Source organism: Bison bison, unplaced genomic scaffold (assembly GCF_000754665.1).
Source record: "Bison bison bison isolate TAMUID 2011002044 unplaced genomic scaffold, Bison_UMD1.0 scf7180017864491, whole genome shotgun sequence".
NCBI lineage: Eukaryota > Metazoa > Chordata > Mammalia > Artiodactyla > Bovidae > Bison > Bison bison.
This window is the reverse complement of record NW_011495050.1, coordinates 19,216,906-19,238,583: the sequence shown is the minus strand read 5'-3', so window position 1 is coordinate 19,238,583 and position 21,678 is coordinate 19,216,906. Positions and strand designations below refer to the sequence as shown.

Genomic DNA, 21,678 nt, shown 5'->3' with positions numbered 1-21,678 from the left:
GCTTTGGGAGCTGGGCCCGGCGGCCGCGGCGCCAAGCGCGGTCCGGGCCCGAAGCTGGCGCGACGCCTGCACTGCCTGGAACCTGGTCTGCCTGGAAGAGGGTGAAAGAGAGGGGCCACCCCCGGAGCTTCCCGCCCCCCTACCTTCTCGAGAGCTCTCCGCTTTGTGCGGCCTCTGTAGGCTACGCCTGGGGACTGCCCTCCCGGGGTGAAGCTTCAGCCCCCGCGGGATGCGGCGCTCCTTTTTTTGGAAGCGAGTTCCTAAGGGCCAAAACGGCTCGGCCCAGTGTTCGGGTGGTTGCAGGGGCTCGTGACCGCGTGGGCATGTCCCCAGTGTTCGCACGTTGCAGTGTGGTGCAGTAGGGATTTTTTTTTTTTAAGGCGTGTGGCTTTTATGTCTTTCTTTTTAAAAGGGTTGAGGCCGGCCGACCCGGTCCTTATTCATGAAGGACCTGTATTGGAGAGGGCATTACCGACGTTACAAGGGCACAGTACTTCAGTTCCCTGCGTCTCATTGCGCGGTCATTTTAATTTTACAACTCCAGAGCAAACTTTTTTTTACTGGGGAACCTAGGACGACCTACATGGCTTTTAGTTTATTCTCATGTTTTTAAAATGTCTTCGCGCTCCCCATCAGAAACCCTGAGTCCTCCCGTGCTAATGTCTTGCAACTCAGACGCAACGGCACAAATGAAATATATATTGACACACACTCCAAAATCTTTGCGATAAAGACTGAGACTTTTTTCCACTGGCATTTCCCGACCATCTGTTTACTTTGTAGCACTGTGGTTGCTACAAATCAGATATGAAAGAGAGAGCTTCCCTGGGTAAGAAGGTAGCAATGCTGAATATAGGTTCTGAGGTGAAAGTACTAGGTAAAAACTAGAGGCTGTGGACTCTGTTCCTGATTTCATATTTCCATATTTCACTGTGCTGTCTCTTGGTTTTCTCTTTCATTCCTTAAAAATTCTTTTCGTTTCAGAACATTTACAAGCACTGCACTTTACTGGACCCCCTGCTGGAGGGAAGAAGGCTAGAAATGAATACACTTGGAATCTTGATAACAGTCTAGCAGGGGAACTAAGACTACATCAAATAACTAAGTAATTGTTGTAAACAGATAAAATGCTGTGTGGAATCTAGTGAAAGGGGGAAATAACCGCAGCTCAGTGAGAGAAAGGCTACTGGAGAAAGGTAGAGATTTTGAGAGCAGACACTCCAGACATGGGAAATAAGTGACTTTGAGAGCAGATATTCCAGGCAAGGGAACTACTTTAAGAAAAGGCACAGAAATGGGCCAGTTCAAAGAACTGTGAACTAGCTTTCTGGCTCCAACATAGGTACGATTGCAAATGAGATTGAAAAGGAGGGTGAGGTGAAATGTAGGGATCATAGCTTGGATTTCATTTCGGTACCGTTTAATTGGGGACATGATATACTCAAAGATTTTTTTTAAGATTTCTCTAGCATCAATGGGATTGAAAATAGAAAGTTTGGAAGAGAGGAAACCATGAAGGCGACTGTTAGATAGTTAAGAGAAGCAGGAAATGTGGAATAGAAGAGAGGAAGGCATAGATGAAGGCATAGAGAGAGAAGGGATAATTTTGAATGTTAAGGGAGAGGAAGTGAAGTGAAGCCGCTCCGTCGTGTCTGACTCTTTGCAACCCCACCAACTGTAGCCTGTCAGATTTCTCCATCCATGGGATTTCCCAGGCAAGAATATTGGAGTGGGTTGCCATTTCCTTCTCCAGGGGATCTTCCCGACCCAGGGATCGAACCTGGGTCTCCAGTACTGCAGGCAGACTCTTTACCATCTGAGCTATAAGGAAATCGAAGTGAGAGGAGAAGTTATCACATGATTTGGGGATATGAAACTAATCAACAGGGAGAATTCTGGAGTCACAAATGGAGAGAGAAATAGAATGTCCCAGTTTGGGGGGGAAGACTATGAGCCTTCTTTGAGCATAGTCCAAGCTGTCGATAGGATATTCATGTAAAAATGGTCCAAAGGCCCCTGAAAACACAGAGATCTGGAGCCCTTTTGGCTGTAAATTTGGGACCCTCTCCTTTAGACATGGTAATTAAGGAAATGTTAAGGTCTAAAGGAACAGGGATCTAAGCACTGGACTTAGAGAAATGACAGAGAGGAGAGAAAGAGGACCAGCCCAAGAGTAGGAGAAGAATCACAGTAGTGTGAGGTCAAGCCATTCATGGAGGGTGTTCCAAGATGGAATGAATGATCGGAATGTCATATTCCTGAAAGGGATTCTTCTGATTTGGGAAAATGGCATGTCATCGGTAAACTCCAAACTCATGTTAAGAAGTTTGGATTCTTAGCCAAAAATGTTTGTCATAAGAGTGAATTGAATTTTAGAAAAGGGGAGAGTGTAAGGGTGAGAAGAAAAGGGACTATATATTTGTGGCAGGGAGAACACTTGGAAAGCTATTATAAGGATCCAGTAGGAGAATGATAAGGGCCTGAAAAGAAGTTATGCATGACCTTTAACTGAATAATTTCAGTGCAGTGAGAGGTACAGACGCATGGCAGAGTTTCGAGTCAAGAGAAACTGAGATGAAGTCAGCGAATGTCCACTCTTTCAACTGGACTAAACCCTACTCCATCATTGTTTATACAGTGAAGCAACTCAACAATTTATTATTCAAACTATGTACTCTCACAATTAGTATTTGTGTATTCAAATCTAAATCATACTAGCTTTGATTGCATACAACAGAGCCTTAAAAACTACTGCAAGGAACTAGACAGCATAGTAACTTTAACAGAATGATAGCTGCCTAATGAGAACAGCGTGTTTAATTGTGTTTCGGGTTTGAGGTTTGGGGTTTTTTGCCAAGTCAGGTTACTCATACACAAATCACAGGTAGTGCCAGAGAAAGTATTATTATTAAATAGAGAGCCTTAAGATAAAATAATAGCATTCACACTTAGATCATCCTAGTTTATTGATTCAAACTTGTTTGCTTTTGTGCCAATAGATGTAAAAGACTGAATGAATTAGATCGTTGATAAAGACAAGTCACTCAAAAAACAATGGGTAACCCTAAAATTATCAGCCTATAATAGAAACATCTTGTAGTCACATATGTAAATGTGACAAACAGTCCAATGGTAATTGAGCATGAAAATCATAATTTAATTGGAATGTTTGAAAAGAGCTTAATAAGAATTTTTATTGTGATACCATGCAGGGCCCTGAGGAGCACCTGGGCACAGAGCCTTTCTGTGTCCCTCATTTCTTTGATTATGGAAAACAGCCTTCATTTAGCCTCCATAACCTTGCCTTAGTGTGCAGGAGGCAGATTCAAGCTGTTGTTAATTAAGGAAGGGAGGGGAATGCAAGACCAGGGAGAAATAGTCAAGAGTAGCCTTGGGGCAAGGTCTTATTTTCCCATCAATGGATATGAGTGAGTGAGTGAAAGTCGCTGTCCTGTCGGACTCTTCAAAACCTCATGGACTATAGAGTCCATGGAATTCTCCAGGCCAAAATACTGGAGTGGGTAGCCTCCAGGGGATCTCCCAGGGATCAACCCAGGTCTCTCACATTGCAGTTGGATTCTTTACCAGCTGAGCCACAAGAGAAACCCATCAATGGATATACACAGCAATATCTTCAAGCTATTTTGCAGATACTGAAATCCCTTCCGGGAGGGAGAAGTTACCGATATGTAAACCCCAGACCTGTTGGACTTGAAGGTGGATCATGCCGACTCCTAGTTAGCTCACTGCCAGCCCATCAGAAGAATGTCCACAAGCTGATCATGCTCTCTTTGAATAATTACTATAAAAGTTGTCACTATTTTCCCCAAGTTGGGACACCTAGTTTGGAGGGCATGAGCCCGCTGTGTCCCTCTTTGCCTGGCAAAGCAATTACGCTAACTTTTCTGCTTCACCCAAAACTCTGTCTCTGAGGTTTGATTCAGCACCAGTTTACAGAGAAGCTGAGCTTTTGTCACCAACTGCTAAGATACATTCTTAGAGTACACTTTATTTTATAGAAAACCAAAATATATAGGTTTTGAATAGTTGACACATTCACACTTTTTCAGTTGTCCACCACATCTTTTTGTACACTGATAATCTTCCATGAAAGCAACTTGCTTATCAAGAATCTGGCACTGTGTCTTTTATAGACTAGTAAAAATCCAAAATCACTGCAGATGGTGGCTGCAGCCGTGAAATTAAAAGACACTTGCTCCTGGGAAGAAAAGCTATGACCAACCTAGACAGCATATTAAAAAGCAGAGACATTACTTTGCCAACAAAGGTCCAATACTCAAAGGTATGGTTTTTCCAGTAGTCACATTTAGATGTGAGAGTTGGGCTATAAAGAAAGCTGAGCGCTCAAGAATTGATGCTTTTGAACTGTGGTGTTGGAGACGACTCTTTAAGAGTCCCTTGGACTGCAAGGAGATCCAACCAGTCCATCTTTAAGGAGATCAGTCCTGAGTGTTCATTGGAAGGACTGATGCTGAAGCTGAAACTCCAATACTTTGGCCACCTGATGCAAAGAACTGACTCATTAGAAAAGATCCTGATGCTGGGAAAGATTGAAGGTGGAGGAGAAGAGGACAACAGAGGATGAGATGGTTGGATGGCATCACCGACTCGATGGACATGAGTTTAAGCAAGCTCTGGGAGTTGGTGATGGACAGGGAAGCCTGGTGAGCTGCAGTCCATGGGGTCTCAAAGAGTTGGACACGACTGAGCGACTGAAATGACTGAACTGAACTGAAAAATGAGTAATTAATCTATTTACTTGCTTTGTAAATTTCTTTGGGAAGACAGAGTTCAGATTATGTACCATTCTCTCTTCAAATAGAATTGATATATGCTATCCTTTATTTGCTAAGCATCTGTTGTTATAATCTCTTAAGAGTTGTAATTCCTTTACCTAGGTTGATTTTCACCTCCAATGAGGACTCACTTAATTTGGAAGGAGACTTTATTGTCATGTTTTGTTTTCTCACAAAATTTAGGGATCAGGTCAGTAGGGTTTTGTGGCATCCCAAAACAGGCATCCTGCATTCCAGCACTGGTATCTTTGATATCACCCAAGTCTTTGTCCTTTGAGTTTCTCCAGTGGCTCAGAAATAAAGAATTCGCCTGCAGTGCAGAAGCCACAGCTTCTATCCCTGGGTTGGGAGGATCCCCTGGAGGAGGGCATGGCAACCCACCCCAATATTCTTGCTTGGAGAATCCCATGGTCACAGGAGCCTGGCGGCTATAGTTCAGAGAGTTGCAAAGAGTTGGACAAGACTGAAGCGACTTAGCACATACATGCATATCGTTGTCCACAGGATAATTTGAACTATACAGTGGTAAGCATGGCAAGCAAAGGATCATAGAGTCCAGACACAAACCCAGTTTAAGGGAAAGAATTTCTATTTTCATGTCAGTGGCTATGTATGTCATTAGATACAGGTCAGTGTATCTCCCAAGTGATTCTGGGTGGTTTCTAAGATAAGCAAGTCATAAGCTGTACACTAACATCTTTTATTACTTTGAGAAATAACAAACTATTCACCGTTAATTTAAGAGGACTGTTTTGAAACCCATAATAAAGGGCAAAGCAGTAATCCAGTTTTACAAATTAAATGAAACACACATGACTAGAATAATCAATGGGCTGACACATGAGTTTGCTCCCTCATATCTTCCTCTAATCTTTGGGAGTTAGGAAATCCTTGGAAAATTAATCTCATTTTCACTTTACTGTCAGGTGTTATCTGATAAGTGTTTTGTTTGTTGGGTAATACATAGCAAGATAGGCTTGTCTCCAAACAACTGCCTGGCAGATACCCTAAACTTTTTGGTACAGGTCATAGAAAATAGGAGCTCTGAAATGTATTTTTGTCCAATTTAATTATGATATGCTCTATTTTTTAAAATAAATAGCCTAGGTGCTGCCACATAAGCACCTAAATGATTGTTAATAGTGGTAACTGCAGGCTACATTTTGTTCCTTTGTCATTTAAAATTTGAACTTTTGCAAGTTCTGTGATAAACATCTATGGCTATTTAAATTCGCTCTACCTAATACTAATGAAAAGGAGAAAAACTCATGCCATAAAAACAAAAAAAGATTAGTTGCTTCTTTACTAAAATAGGGAGAAGAAACATAAATGGTTTGATTTCACAAAAATAACTAATATTTTTGTGTCATTCAACCATCTGTAACAACCTTCATTGTTGCTAGTAGTAATTTGAAAACCTTCTTTCATCTTGGTCCTTCTTAGCTAAGTCATTTAATTTTAAGCCACTGCTTTTATTTTTTTTAATCTTTTGGCTGCAGTGAATGGCTTGCAGAATCTTAGTTCCCTGACCAGGGTTAGAAGCCATGCTCTTGTGCTCACAGGGTCCTAACCACTGGGCCACCAGGGAAGCCCTGCTGAAACCATTTACCACAGACTGGGACTTGAACCCCTGTGCTGGGACTTGAACCCACATGGCTGGGACTTGAACCCAAGCCAAAACCCTGCTTGGGACTTGAACCCACGTGGCTGGCACTCAAACCCAGCCAAAATCCACAGCCCTAGTTTCAGGTCCTCAGGTTCTTGATGTCTCATCACAGAAGGTACTGAAAGCACAGTACCTGAAACCACAGTAGGTACTGAAACCACAGGTACTAAAACCACAGTACCTGGTTTCAGGAAGCTCAGGTTCTTGATGTCTCATCACAGAAGGAATTTAGTGAGAGACAAAGTGATAGGTAAGAAGTGGATTTATTTAGATTCAGAGAGAAGCACACTCCAGACAGTGTGGGCCATCGCAGAGGGCAAGTGTGGCCGCGAAATGTGGCATGGTTAGTTTTTATAGGCTGGGTAATTTCATACGCTAATAACTGGGAGGATTATTTTAACTATTTTTGGGAACGGGTGGAGATTTCCAGGATTTTGGTCACCACCCACTCCTTGGTCTTGGCACCTCTGGGTGTGTCATTTCACTTGCTGATTGAGGATCAAGATTGAGTCTTGTCTGCTGTCTTTGTCCCATTAGATTCTAATCAGTTTATATTGTGTCCTTGGGCTGTGTCATTCTTTTGAAAGTTGTGCTCTGCCCTCTTCCCTCCTGTTACACCACCTCCATTGCTTACAGAAAATGTATTCCTCATTCCTTTGGGAGAACATCTTCCCTGCCATACCCTGAGCTCTGCTGGGCACTACTATCTTTTCAACCCTCTGACTTCCTGGGACGCAGTAACTGGTTTACAGGTTGATAGATTCTCACCCTATCTTGATTGTAGAGGCAGCTCAATAACGATTGGTACATATTTGATTCAGACCTTGGTTGGAAGAAGGAGGAGTGGATGAGGGAATCATTTCTTCTGTTGTGATCTCATGACAGTATGAACCAGGAGCTGCTGGCACAAAAGTCCTAGGAGAAAGCAATGTGAGAAAATGAAGCCACCGCTCATCTTGAAAAAGGAATAGTCAACAATCCAGTTGTCCCATTTTTCTTGTTCTTCAGCTATACCAACAGAAAAATTTGTTTTTTCTTGCCTAAGTTCCAACTAGTTTTCTCTTAGTTGCAACCAAGAATCCTGGCCTACACAAAAGAATGAAAAGAAAAGATCTTCATTTAGAGTCCAAGAATCAATTGCATAAGTACAAGACAGGAGAGACCTGATTGTTGATTATCTAAATACTACCTAAAAAAATAAAAAGAAATGCTAAAAGATAGTTGACCGCAACTGGCCATGAACCAATAAGGCATGGGTTGAATTGCTAAAAACAAACCCAAAACTAAAAACACCTGAATACAATAATTTGGGACATTGAATAAGTTAATGCATTGACAAATTACAGGTCAGAAGGAAGGTAACAGTTTGGTTTACTGTTTTGGTCAGAAAATAGTAAATTTGGGAAGGGAAGGTTTTACTGTTATAAAGTTCTAGCTAGCATAATATACAGGAGAATGAAAACTGGATAGTTTGGAGGATAACCATAAAAATGGAGGCTTCCCAGATGTCGCTACTGGTAAAAAACCCACCTGCCAATGCAGGAGACATCAGGGATGCCGGTTCAATCCCTGCGTCGGAAAGATCCCCTGGAGGAGGGCATGGCAACCCACTCCAGTATTCTTGCCTGGAGAACCCCATGGACAGAGGAGCCTGGCGAGCTGCAGTCCCTAGGGTTGCAAAGAGTCGGACACGACTGAAGCAACACAGCACAGCACAGCACAGCCAAAAAGATGAGGAGGTCTAGACAACAGCATACTAATAGGAGTGATAAAAATGTTAGACTCCAGAGAGACCCCAAGTCTCTTGTGCCAAGTGAGGATACAAGAAGTCTGCCCCCTGAAACGGAGCCATCAGCCAACCATGTTGGCACCCTGATCTGAGACTTCCAACCTTCAGCACTGTGAAAAATAAAGTTCTGTTGCTTGTCCATTTTATGATATTCTGTTATTAACAGTCCCCATGGAATTAACCTAACATTTTCTATAGATCTGTTCTGAGCCAGGCATTGTATAGGCATTAAATTTAATAGTCAAATATAGTTTAAAAAATGGGAAAATCAGAGGGAGGTTGGAAAAACAGAAAAGCAAACAGCTATGATTTTTTTATATACCGGGTGCCAGGCACTACTCTAAAGTCCCTTATATTATCATTTAATTCTTCAATAAGTTTCTCAGGTAGGTCTTACTATGCCCATTTTACAAATTAAAAAACAGAAGTACAGGGACTTCCCTGGTGGTCCAGTGGTTAAGAGTACACCTTGCGATGAAGGGAATGCAGGTTCCATCCCTGGTCAGGGAACTAAGATCCCACATTCCAAGGGGCAACCAAGCCCCCAGGCTGCAACTAGAGGGAACAACGGGCCGAAACAAAAGTCCCATGTGCTGCAACTGAGACCCGACACAGACTAAATAAATAACTAAATATTAAAAAAAATAACAAACACTGGAAGTATAGTGAGATTATGTAACTTGCTCAAGGTGACGCAGCTAAAAAAGAAAAGGTCCAGCTTCATATCCAAAGATGTCTAATGCCCTAGAACCATCTTCAGGCTGCTCAATTACATTGCCTCTTTGACTCATCTATAAATATGTCACCTCTACACATGGACAAGAGAAACCACAGTGTCAGTCCAGACAGCAGAGCTAGGTCCAGTGGGTTCCCTTGGCTATGTTCTACCTCATTCCTAGCCTTGAGTTTCTAAGAGGTTTGGTTTGTGCCTTTCTATGGCCCCTTTAGATTCTTGTCTTATGTTATTGTAATTATTTTCTGAACTTTGCCAACAGGGTATTAAGTTTCTTTATGGCAAGCATTTTATTCTTTTTTCTTTAATCTGATGGAACACTCAGCACAGTGCCTTGAACGTAGACCTCTGATTACTTCCTAACAACATACTAACTGGCAGTGCCCTGGGTTGTCTCATGGCGCAAAAGGCTGTCTTGTGACTGGACTAGCTCGGAGATACAGATGGGATTCTGCCCTGGGAGGATATTGGAGAAAAGGGACCTCTTAGACACTTCCTTTAATGACAAAGTAAAAGTGAACATATTCATTACTACTCATTAAATATTATTTTTTAAAAACCAGCAAAATTTAGCATTACTTTAACTTTAAATATGATGGTTACATATTAACATATAAAGAAGTTCTATTTCTTTATAATGCTTTATTTACTCGTACTAAAATTAGGATGTGTTTTATCTGTGATTAGCCATTATTGATTCCTTCTCTTTTCCAAGAAAATCAGTAGTCTGCAATAGAGGAGGAAGAAAAGAAAATGCCTGTCTAATTTGAGAGAACTGAATAGTAGGGGTTTTTTGTTTGTTTGTTTTATTTTGTTTAATTTTAAATGGTAGTCATAAGGTAGAGATAAGCTGTCCAAGAAAAACTGGGGTGTGTTTTTTTACTTGTGTGCCTAATTACCAAAAAAAGAGTGTTTGCTTTTCAAAGAAAGTGAAAGAATGGAAAATGTGGGTTTACTATAATAGTATAACATCAAGAATGCTTAAAAAAAAAGTCAGTCATTGTTCTTTGTGCACAGAAACAATGGTGCTTAACAGCACCATTGATTCCTAAATCAAATTTCCAGCTGCCAACCCTTGAGTGGAAGATTGCTTAACACAGAGGGTCTGTGTTGTGGCATGCCTCTTACTTCCCAGGCACTGTACCCACTGGCAGCAGAGTTATATGACTATCAAACACTGGGATCCAACATTTGGTGGCTAATACCACAGTAAAATGATGATCTAAGCCTTTTAGTTGTTAGAGAACAATGGTCATAAAAAGTAAAATCAATGTTCTTCAAATATGAAGAGCTGGCATTACTTAGGGCCTCTGATCACTGCTTGTTCTGCCCTCTGGTTGCTTTGGTCTGGGGAGTCAGATTGGATTGGACCAAAGCTTGGGTGATCAGAGAGCCCCGAAAAGTACTCCAGACTTGCAGGGAAGAACCAGGACTACGTATTCTACAGTGACAGCTCTAGTCATGAGGAGAGAAGTCCTTGGAAAAGCTCCTTGGCTTCTGTCATTTTTGCCACTTTGGGAAACTGCCAAACCAGCTTACTTGACATTCAGTCACACATAGAGAATGTGTAGGTGAAGAAAGCAAGAAGGCACTAGAATGTGTCAACCTTGAGGGCCTCCAAAGTTCACAGAATTAGTAAAGTCAACAATGAAAAACAAAACTAGAATTTCAGTTTTATTGTAAGAGAGTAATAGCATTGAAAATGGGAGGATAGCCTTTGTATTTTTCCCAAGAGCATATTAATTGTAACCTTAAGAAAATTTCTGAACTATTGCAGGCAAGTTTTTCAGTTGCACAGTGTTGCTTCAGCAACAATCCTTCCAATGAATATTGAGGGTTGATTTCCTTTAGGATTGGCTGGTTTGATCTCCTTGCTGTCCAAGGAACTCTCAAGAGTCTTCTCTAGGATCATACTTCGAAACCATCAATTCTTTGGCGTTCAGCCTTCCTTTTTAGTCCAGCTATCACCAGATGAACTCCTGCTTATCCTTTAAGAATAATGCAAGCATAATTTTTCCTGTGGAAATTTCTGTGGCTTTTCCTTTTAGGCAAAATTGCCTTCTTTGTGCACCACCTGTGCCTGTGCCTACCTCAGTGGATTCAATATTTATTGAGTCGCCAACTTGGGTGAACCAGCTACAATAGTAGAAAACAGTCTAAGAATATAACTGTTAGATATTATGGCAGGCAGTCACTAAAACAGCCTCCAATAATCCTGCCTCCTAGTATTCACACCCTTATATTACCCTTCCCCCTTAACTTGTTTCTATGAATAGAATTTGGCAAAAGTGATGAGATGTTAGCTCTGAGATTTGGTTGTAAGAGACTGGGACCATCTCTCATTCACTTACTTTCAGAGACAAGTTAGTTGCCATGTTGTAAGTGACCTTATAGAGAAGCCTACATAGTAAGATAACATTGTCCCAGCTAACAGCTAGGGACCAGAGGCCATGTGAGTGATCTTGGAAGAAGATTCCCCAGCTCTCCCAACCCCCTTCTATTAAGCCTTGATATGACTGCAGTCTGAGACCCAGAGGTCAATAAATTGTCAAGTTCCTATAGCTAACAAATAGCAAAGCCAAAATTCCTGTCTCTCATCTACCTCTTGATTCAATTCTTTGCTGTCTTCCCTGTGTCTTTAGTCTCCTCTTCTCTTCCCACTTTCTGTCCTCTGCCTTGGATAATTTATTCATTCCTACAGAATTATTTGACAGGTATATGCCTATGGCTCCAACATTGTTGTGACTAGTTTTGATCTATCATTAAAAATGCATCTATGAATGGTCAACTGCCTCTAGGACACCTTTTCTAGGATATCCTCTGTTATCTCAAACTCAAGATTTCCTTATCTGTAAAACATGAAACTTAGTTGTTCCATGTGGTTAACTGCAAAGTCTCACTTAGCTGTAAGATTCAAATGAATCTAGGTCCCAAACTAAATTAATCACCATCCATTCCATCCCACTAAACGGATCCTCCTCTTTCATGTCTCCCCTGCCCATGCTTGAAAACTTTCAGTTCCTTCTTTTCTTTATTTCTCCCATATATAAAACAAGTTCTGTTCATCTTTATTTTGAAATTATTATTATCTCTTCATATTAGATAACTGCAAAATCTGTGGCAAATCTAATTTTTCCTGTCCCAATCCACTTAGTGTAGCTATTTCTTATACTGAGTGAGTGAGTGCTCAGTCGTGTCTGACTCTTTGTGACCCCATGGACTGTAGCCCACCAGGATCCTCTGTTCATGGGATTTTCCAGGCAAGAATACTAGAGTGGGTTGCCATTTCTTACGCCAGGGGATCTTTCCGACCCAAGGATCGAACCCACTCCTCTTGCACCCCCTGCATTGGCAGGTGGATTCTTTACCACTGTGCCCTCTGGGAAGTCCATTTGATGTACTAATCTTCCTTAGATGCTGTTTTCGTGGTAAAAAACTCATAATGAAACTTTCTTACCAATCCTGTCTTGACTCCTCTGCTGGCTTATAAAGCTCTTCAGAATCTAGCCCCACCCTTGAGAGCCAGTGTCTAATCCCCCACACAAACCTGCAACTTCAGTCTGTCTGGTTTGCTCATGGGCCCTCAAGAGTTATCCACGCTGGTGTCTGCCTCTGGGACTTTGTACTGTTGTTTTATTGTCTACCCAAATTTTACTGTCCCAGCTGAAGTCCAATATCCTGTTTGGATCCCAGGAGACCTGTTTCACTGTTACTAAACTTGACATCACAGGTCTTGCTGGGCCTTAAAGGCCTATTCCTCATTGAACTATGCTATTCCCATACCACATAAATGCCAAAATGTTAATGCCTCCTGTCACCCATCTTATCCTGTGCACTGGTCCCCAGGCTGCCTGGTGCCTTCCCACACTCATTCCCCAGCTGCTCCTTTCCTTCTCACATTTTTCTGTTTTCTCTGGAACCCCCACTTCATGATGAACAAATCCTTCCACATCCCCAGTCTGCCTCCCATTCCTGCCTTGACTGAACCCTTATAAGAACTTATAAGAACATAGCCTCCCTTGCCTCAGTCTTGAATGGAGAGGTGTTTACCAAGCCTCACATACTTCTGGGTTGGGAGGTGGGATTTCCCGGCTCACCAGTATTACTGCCAGACTAAAGAAGAGATGAAGCCAGCTGGCCCACACATACCCCTACCCGTGTGTCACATAACACCTTCCTGCCACTCCCACGATGATTTTTTTTTTTAAAGGGACTTAGGTCATTGTCCTCTTTTCCTCAATTATAGTTCCTGTATCATAGCTTTTCAAAAAGCTTTCAGTATTCTCTTTAAAAAGATACCATTGACATAATAATAAAATTCCCCTATAATCCCAGCTGTCCCCACCCGACTCCGGTGATGACCACCATCCCTAGCTGGGCGTGTATCCTTCTGAAGTTGCAGTCTTTTGGCTGTGCTGGGTCTTTGTTGCTGCGTGGGCTTCCTCTCGTTGTGGTGAACGGGGGCTACTCTTTAGCTCCTTGTTGCGATGGCGTCTCTTGTTGTGGGGCACAGGCTCCAGGGAGCGAGGGCCTTAGCAGTTGTGGCACACGGGTTCAGTAGTTGCGGGCTCTAGGCTTAGGCTGTTGTGGCACACGGGCTTAAGTTTCTCTGCAGCACGTGGGATCTTTCCAGATCAGGGATGGAACCCATGTCTCTTTCATTGGCAGCTGGGTTCTTCACCACTGAGCCACCAGGAAAGCTCCTGAAGTTGCCGTCTTGAATTACCTTGTGAAGTCAGGGTCTTTGTAGATAAGCTTTGGATCACCTTATCCATTTTTACTGCCTAACTCCAGGGGCCCTCACCAGCTCTAAACTATACAGTACTGGGGCCTTTAATCCCAACATTCCTCCCTCTGATCACAACCTCCTCTACCTTCCAGCTGCCTCATGCCACATACATACCTGCTCTTCAGATATAATTGCCCAATCTTTTTTTTTTAAATTGAGCTCAAATTCACATAGGATATAATTAACCATTTAAAAGTATAAATTTCGTGACATTTAGTACATTCAAAATGCTGTGTAAATACTACCCAAAGCAATCTGCAGATTCAAATGTAATTGCTATCAGTCTCAATGACTTTTTTTTGACAGAAATAGAAAAATCCATCCTAAAATTCGTATGGAATCTCAAGAGAATAGCAAAAAAAAAAACCTTGAAAAATAACAAAATTGAAGGACTCACACCTCTGGATTTCAAAACTTAACTACAAAGTTGCAATAATCAAAACAATATGGTACTGGCATAGGACAGACATACAGACCAGTGGAAGAGAATAGAGAGCCCAGAAAGAATGATTTTTAACAAAGGTGCCAAGATCATTCAATGAGAAAAGGACAGTCTCTTTAACAAATGGTGCTAAGAAAACTGTACATCTATACGCAAAAGAATGCAGTTGGACCTTACTTTATCCCATAGACAAAATTAGCTCAAGGGCTCTCCACTAGGATGCCGGGGGGAAAGAAGGCTGAGGGGCAAAAGATAGACCAGGCCCCTGCCGTCGTGAAGAATCAGGAGGCTGAGAAAGTGAACTGGACATCCAGCCCCAAAGGGACCTCACCCGCTTCATAAAGTGACCCTGCTGCATTCTGCTGCAGTGACATGTAGTACCTTATATAAGCGGCTGAGAGTGCCTCCTGTGATTAATTCAATTCAGCCAGGTCTTGGACTGCCAGACAGCTACTTAAGCTAGCCCACAAGTGCAGACCAGAGATGAAGTAAGAGAGGAAGCATAAGTTGCTGGCCTCAGCCGAGACAAAAACTGCAGGCCCAGGGGACGTCCCCACTAAGAGCCACCTATCTTTTGAGCAGACTTTGATACTGTCCCCACCTTGGAGGAGAGCAAGAAGGCTCAGCTGGTGGTGGTTGCCCATGACATGCATCCCATTGAACTGGTGGGTTTCCTGCCTGCCCTGTGTTGTAAGATGGGGGTTCCCTCCTGTATCATCAAGGAGAAGGACAGGTTGGGTAGGGTGTGTGGTCCACAGGAAGACCTGCACAGTTGCCTTCACACAAGTCAACTCCCAAGACAAGGGCACTCTGGCTAAGCTGGTGGAAGCCATCAGGACCAGTTATAATGACAGAAATGATGAGATCTGCCATCACTGGGGAGGCAACTTCCTTGGTCCAAAGTCAGTGGACATTGTGTTATTTTGTGTCATATCCAACTCTTTTGCAACCCCAGGGACTGTAGCCCACCAGGCTTCTCTATCCATGGGATTCTCCAGGCAAAGATACTAGAGTGTGTTGCCATTTCTTTCTCCAGGGGATCTTCCCATCCCAGGGATTGAACCCGCCTCTCCTGTATTGCAGGAGGATTCTTTACCGCTGAGCCACCAGGAAAGCCCATTGCCAAGCTGGAAAAGGCTACATAGAAGTAATAAAAATTCTCATTCAGTCAAAACAAACAAACACAAATTAGTCAAATGGATCAAAGACCTGAATGTAAAATTTAAAACTAAAAAAAGAAAAACTTAAAGAAAAATTAGGAAAAATCTTCATGGCAATGGATTTAGCAGTGGTTTCTTGCATATGACAACAAAAAAACAGGAAAAAAAAATAAAAACACACAGACAAATTTGAAAATTAAAAACTTTTGTGCATCAAAAGACACTATCAACAGAATAAAACTCACAAAATGGTAGGCAATGTTTGCAGATTATATATCTAATAAAGGATTCATATCCAGAATTTACAGATAATATTTTAAAAGAAAAATCTTGTCATACTGTTTTTGTGAGCTAAAAGATGATTAAAATATAAATGTTTAACTCTCCTGCTATATACTTTTCTGTATGTGTGTGTGTGTATGTTATAAAATATATAGAGGGAATTCCCTGGGGGTCCAGTGGTTGGAACTTGGCACAAGTGCCAAGTCCCTGGTTCAATCCCTGGTTGGAGAAGTAAGATCCAGCAAGCATCATGGCACAACCAAAAATCAACCAGTTAATTAAATTAATTAAATATGTATGTAGAGAAAGGCATATATAAGCTATAGTATATACACACAGAGAGAGATTGTAAATTTCATGAGATTTGGTTAATCCTAAACATTTTCCCCATGGGTTTGGTGTATAGTCTTGTCCCACAGGAAATTTTCAATATATTAATTATTTTTAATTGAATGAAGGAGAGAAAAAGTACTGTATTTAATTCTTCCATTACCAGTAGTATTGTTTTTCTAAAAGTCAGAGGCAATCATGCCATTCCTTGCTCAGAATTCTTGCATGACTTCCGTCCCAGTGCCTCCAGAGTTGAGTGTGGACTGGTTACCTGGTGGACAACTTCCCCTCATCTACTCTCGGCCATCCTCTCCCCCTCGCCCTCAGCACTGTATGAAGATGGAGAGAAGGTCTTTGGCCTCAGAACCCTTGATAAGATAGCGGCAATAGGCGCCACCTCAAGGACTGCTGAAAGGACTAAGTGAGGCAACATCTGAAAATGTCTAGCATACGCTTGAGAACAGTCAGCTCATGCTGGCTTCTTTTTCTCCCTCCTGCACCCTGCTCTTCAGCCACATGAAAGCTTTTGCCCTCTCAGAACACGCGTAGTTTCACTCCTCCAATTATCCTTTCCCACTGCTTCACGTGTGTCCTCCTGACCTCTGCCACCTCACTCTGTAAAAATGTAATGAGCACTTCAAGACATATTTTAAACAGCACTTACTCAGGGAAAGTTTGCTGCCTCCCCTGTGCCTGTTTCTGCTCAATCGTGTCTGACTCTTTATGACCCCATGGAGTGAAGTTCACCAGGCTCCTCTGTCCATGGGATTTCCCAGGCAAGAATACCGCAGTGGGTTGCCATTTCCTCTTCTGGGGGATCTTCCCAGGCCCAGGATCGAATCCATATCTCTTGCATCTCCTGCATTGGCAGGTAGATTCCTTACCACTAGGAAGATTCCTTGCCTGGGAAGCCCCTGGCTCCCCCAGGAGTTATAAAACTGCCAGAGAGGAGGAAAAGCTTAACTCTACCCTGGTCTAACAATGAGATTGACGTAAAACAGGAGAACAAGATAAAATAATATCTTAACTTGTACATATGGAAACCCCACATCCAGGAAAGGTTGAGACAGAAACACAGAATGAGGCATAAAGGAGCTGAGCAATGGAATAGGAACTTCCAAGGAGAGGAGGGAGTTTCCAGGATGATAAGAAGAAGAGTACATGGCTGGGAATTAGTTGTCTACTCTGCCATAGAGATAGGGCCACTTAGATAAAATTTATCTTGGTAATAACTCTTTTTCTGGGAAAAAATCCCCGATTTTAATTCTTCTAGGTAGTTAAGTGGAGAAGGAAATGGCAACCCACTCCAGTGTTCTTGCCTGGAGAATCCCACGGATGGAGAAGCCTGGTAGGCTGCAGTCCATGGGGTCTCGCAGAGTCGGACAAACTGAAGCGACTTAGTAGCAACAGCAGCAGCAGCAGGTAGTTAAGGGAGGGGCAGTAGTTTCTCTTGAGCCTGAAAGGTCTCCATTGCCTTTGGTGCAAAATAATCCACATGCCAAAGTAGCACACCTTAAAGAAAGGCTGTCATTAACCCCTACAATCCTTTTTTATGCTTCCATGTACTTTTGTAAGTTTCTTAAAAGTTTTTAAAGAGGCTTTCATAGACTGTCTTGTGTTACAGTTATTTGTGGCCATATCTTATGGACATATACATCTATCTTTGGAGCCCAAAATGATATTAAGATGAATTGTTTTGTTGTTTTTTTGACTGCGCCATGTGGCTTGCGGAATGTTAGTTCTCTGCCCAGGGATTGAACCCAGGCTCTCGGCAGTGAAAGTGTGGGTTCTTAACCACTGGACTGCCAGGGAATTCCCTTGAAACGATTTTTTTTTTTTTGGACCAGGGAATTTGGGTCTTCTATTTCATAACCGAAATACATCATAATATCACCCCAAGTACAAGTCTCCCTATAAATAGTTCCTTTCTTTATGTGATAACATCCAGCCAGGCAATTTAGCACCCTTGCCACCCACAGCTCTCCGGATGATAGAGCTGCATGAGATAACGTAAGATAATGTGACTGCTAGGGAGGTGGAGGTGGGGAAATGCACAGCTGATTGGACCTGGGATGGCACACACCGGAACCAGCAGGAACAAACCCAGTCATTTGCTCAGAAATGACTTGTGTGGCCAGGTTCTCTCTCAGAAGAGCCAGGCTAGTCCCTTTCTCCCTGAGGAACTTCAGTGGGTGTTTTTAGTCGAATCTGGATCCTGGAGCTTAGTGGCCATGGGGGAGGTCCAGGGTGAACAGCAAAATGGTGAAGGGAAAATGGAGGAAGGTGAAAGCTGGTGCAGAAGCAGGGACAAAGAGACATAGGGAAGAGCTACCCTGCTTCTCAGGGCTCCTCAGTTCTCTGGCCAATGTGAATGAAGCCGAGCAACAGTTTGCTTTCTGTCCTTGGGGCCTGTGAGATCTCTGTGTACTCTTAGTGAAGTGGTGAAGTGAAGGTGTTAGTCATTCAGTCGTGTCCGACTCTTTGTGACCCTGTGGACCGTAGCCCACCAGGGTCCTCTGTCCATGGAATTCTCCAGGCAAGAATACTGGAGTGGGTAGCCATTCCCTTCTTCAGGAGATCTTCCTGACCCAGGGATTGAACCCAGGTCGCCTGGTCTCTAGGCGATTCCTTACCATCTGAGCCACCTGGAAAGCCTGTATACTTTTAGTAAGTACCCCTTTTTACCTCAGTTAGATAGATGCTTCTTACAGTCACCCACATCCTGGCTACAAAAAGGAAGTTGTTTTGCTGAACTAACTCCACCCTGTAACGTGTCCAGTCACCTGAATTTATATCTATCTTTGACCCTCTCTTTTAGCTCATTATGACTTTGGGGAAATTTTATGCTCACTCTGTGTCTCCGTTTCTTTAACAGGTAAAATGTAATAACTTCATATCGTGTTTTACCACTTAACAAAAACTTTCTATACATTCTCTCATGTGAATTTTTTTAAAGTTCTTAGAATACAGACAAGGAATTTGTCTTTATGTTTTACAGACTTTCCCAAGATCTCTATCTACTCAGGTCACTGTCAACTTTACCTCAGATAATACAGGTATTTTTAAAAAGGATAATAAATTGAAGATTGAGTGAATGAATACATTCTAGATCTCTTCTGTAAGAATACTTGATGAAAAAAACCTCCCAAGTCATTAGAGGCAATAGTGACTTCGTATTCTACTTTTATGAGTCCTGTTTCAAAGTATACTGATACTGAGTTCAGTATTTGGACTGCCAGATTGAAAGCTTATGGTTGTGATGAAGTGCTCTATTTCTAAAAATATGTGTAATATTCCTACCTGTGGCACGTGCTTCATGAAGGATTCGTTACCATCTGGAAATTTAATTTCGAGGCTATAGGCTTCAGACCTTACCTGGACCCATGAACAATACCTGGTACTTTCCCACTTTAAAAATATGCTATTACGGGTCACAAAGAACTTTCAGTACTAGGATGATGCCACATGGTCCTGTTCCCCAGAACTTCCTCACGGGATCCCCGAGGCCACAGATACAGCCTGACCAGGTCCCACCACAGACAAGCTTCTTGCTCTCTGTACTCCCCGCCAAGGCTGCCTGTCAGGCTGGTTCTGCTCAGACCTCTCTCAGCCCCCATGTGGCTTAGGGGAAGCCGACTATGATGCTCCTCAGAGCTGCCTGCGCTGTTCCACTCAGAGCCCTGCTAAGTCACCACCCTCTCCTTCCAGCTGTGGCCACCAGACCACATGGCTTCTTTCTCAATTCAGCCCCAAAGAGAAGAGAACGTTATGCAAACTAGGTGCGAGCACAGAAAACCCAACCCCCTTCCTCCCTCACACCAAAAAGCACACGGAGGGCTTCTTATGTAATACAGGGATTAACCAACACAGCGTGTTGTAATTGCACCCACCTGAAAAAGACATTACTTTTCCAACAAAGGTTCATCTAGTCAAGGCTATGGTTTTTCCTGTGGTCATGTATGGATGTGAGAGTTGGACTGTGAAGAAGGCTGAGCGCCGAAGAATTGATGCTTTTGAACTGTGGTGTTGGAGAAGACTCTTGAGAGTCCCTTGGACTGCAAGGAGATCCAACCAGTCCATTCTAAAGGAGATTGGTCCTGGGTGTTCATTGGAAGGACTGATGCTGAAGCTGAAACTCCAATACTTTGGCCACCTCATGCGAAGAGTTGACTCACTGGAAAAGACTCTGATGCTGGGAGGGATTGGGGGCAGGAGGAGAAGGGGATGACAGAGGATGAGATGGCTGGATGGCATCACTGACTCGATGGACGTGAGTCTGAGTGAACTCTGGGAGTTGGTGATGGACAGGGAGGCCTGGTGTGCTGCGATTCATGGGGTCGCAAAGAGTCGGACACGACTGAGCGAGGATCTGATCTGAAAAAGAGAGGGAAGGAGAAACCAGTTTGGAGTTGGTTCACAGCTGAAAGGGCTGACCCTCGGTGGCACCTGTTCAATATGGTTCCAAAGAAACACCAAGTGTGTGGATTGGAAGAGAGCCTAACTTTCTGCTCTTTTGCTATAATAATAACTCCCTTTAAAGTGATGTGTAACAATGTTAGTAACACTGACATATACCATGTTAATTCCTTTATGAACATTCTTCATATATTAGCCTTTAACATAGTGTCTGTCACAAATGTGTTCAATGAATGACAGCTATAGAAGTAGTAGTAGTATATTACGTTATTATATTGTATATATATATATATTATTATTGTAGTAGTGTCTTCAGTTCAGTTCAATCACTCAGTCATGTCCGACTCTTTGTGACCCCATGAATTGCAGCACGCCAGGCCTCCCTGTCCTTCACCAACTCCTGGAGTTCACTCAAACTCACGTCCATGGAGTTGGTGATGCCATCCAGCCATCTCATCCTCTGTCGTCCCCTTCTCCTCCTGCCCCCAACCCCTCCCAGCATCAGAGTCTTTTCCAATGAGTCAACTCTTCGCATGAGGTGGCCAAAGTACTGGAGTTTCAGCTTCAGCATCATTCCTTCCAAAGAAATCCCAAGGCTCGTCTCCTTCAGAATGGACTGGTTGGATCTCCTTGCAGTCCAAGGGACTCTCAAGAGTCTTCTCCAACACCACAGTTCAAAAGCATCAATTCTTTGGTGCTCAGCCTTCTTCAAAGTCCAACTCTCACATCCACACATGACCACTGGAAAAACCATAGCCTTGACTAGATGAACCTTTGTTGGCAAAGTAATGTCTCTGCTTTTGAATATGCTATCTAGGTTGGTCATAACTTTTCTTCCAAGGAGTGAGCGTCTTTTAATTTCATGGCTGCAGTCACCATCTGTAGTGATTTTGGAGCCCCCAAAAATAAAGTCTGACACTGTTTCCACTGTTTCCCCATCTACTTGCCATGAAGTGATGGGACCAGATGCATGATCTTTGTTTTCTGAATGTTGAGCTTTAAGACAACTTTTTCACTCTCCACTTTCACTTTCATCAAGAGGCTTTTGAGTTCCTCTTCACTTTCTGCTGTAAGGGTGGTGTCATCTGCATATCTGAGGTGATTGAGATTTCTCCCAGCAATCTTGATTCCAGCTTGTGCTTCTTCCAGCCCAGCATTTCTCATTATGTACTCTGCATATAAGTTAAATAAGCAGGGTGACAATATACAGCCTTGATGTATTCCTTTTCCTATTTGGAACCAGTCTGTTGTTCC

At 42.7% G+C, this 21,678-nt stretch overlaps 1 pseudogene; it reads left to right on the top strand.

Moving 5' to 3' along the window:
* Positions 1–21,678, top strand: part of LOC105005529 — a 69,920-nt pseudogene that overhangs the window by 6,078 nt on the left and 42,164 nt on the right.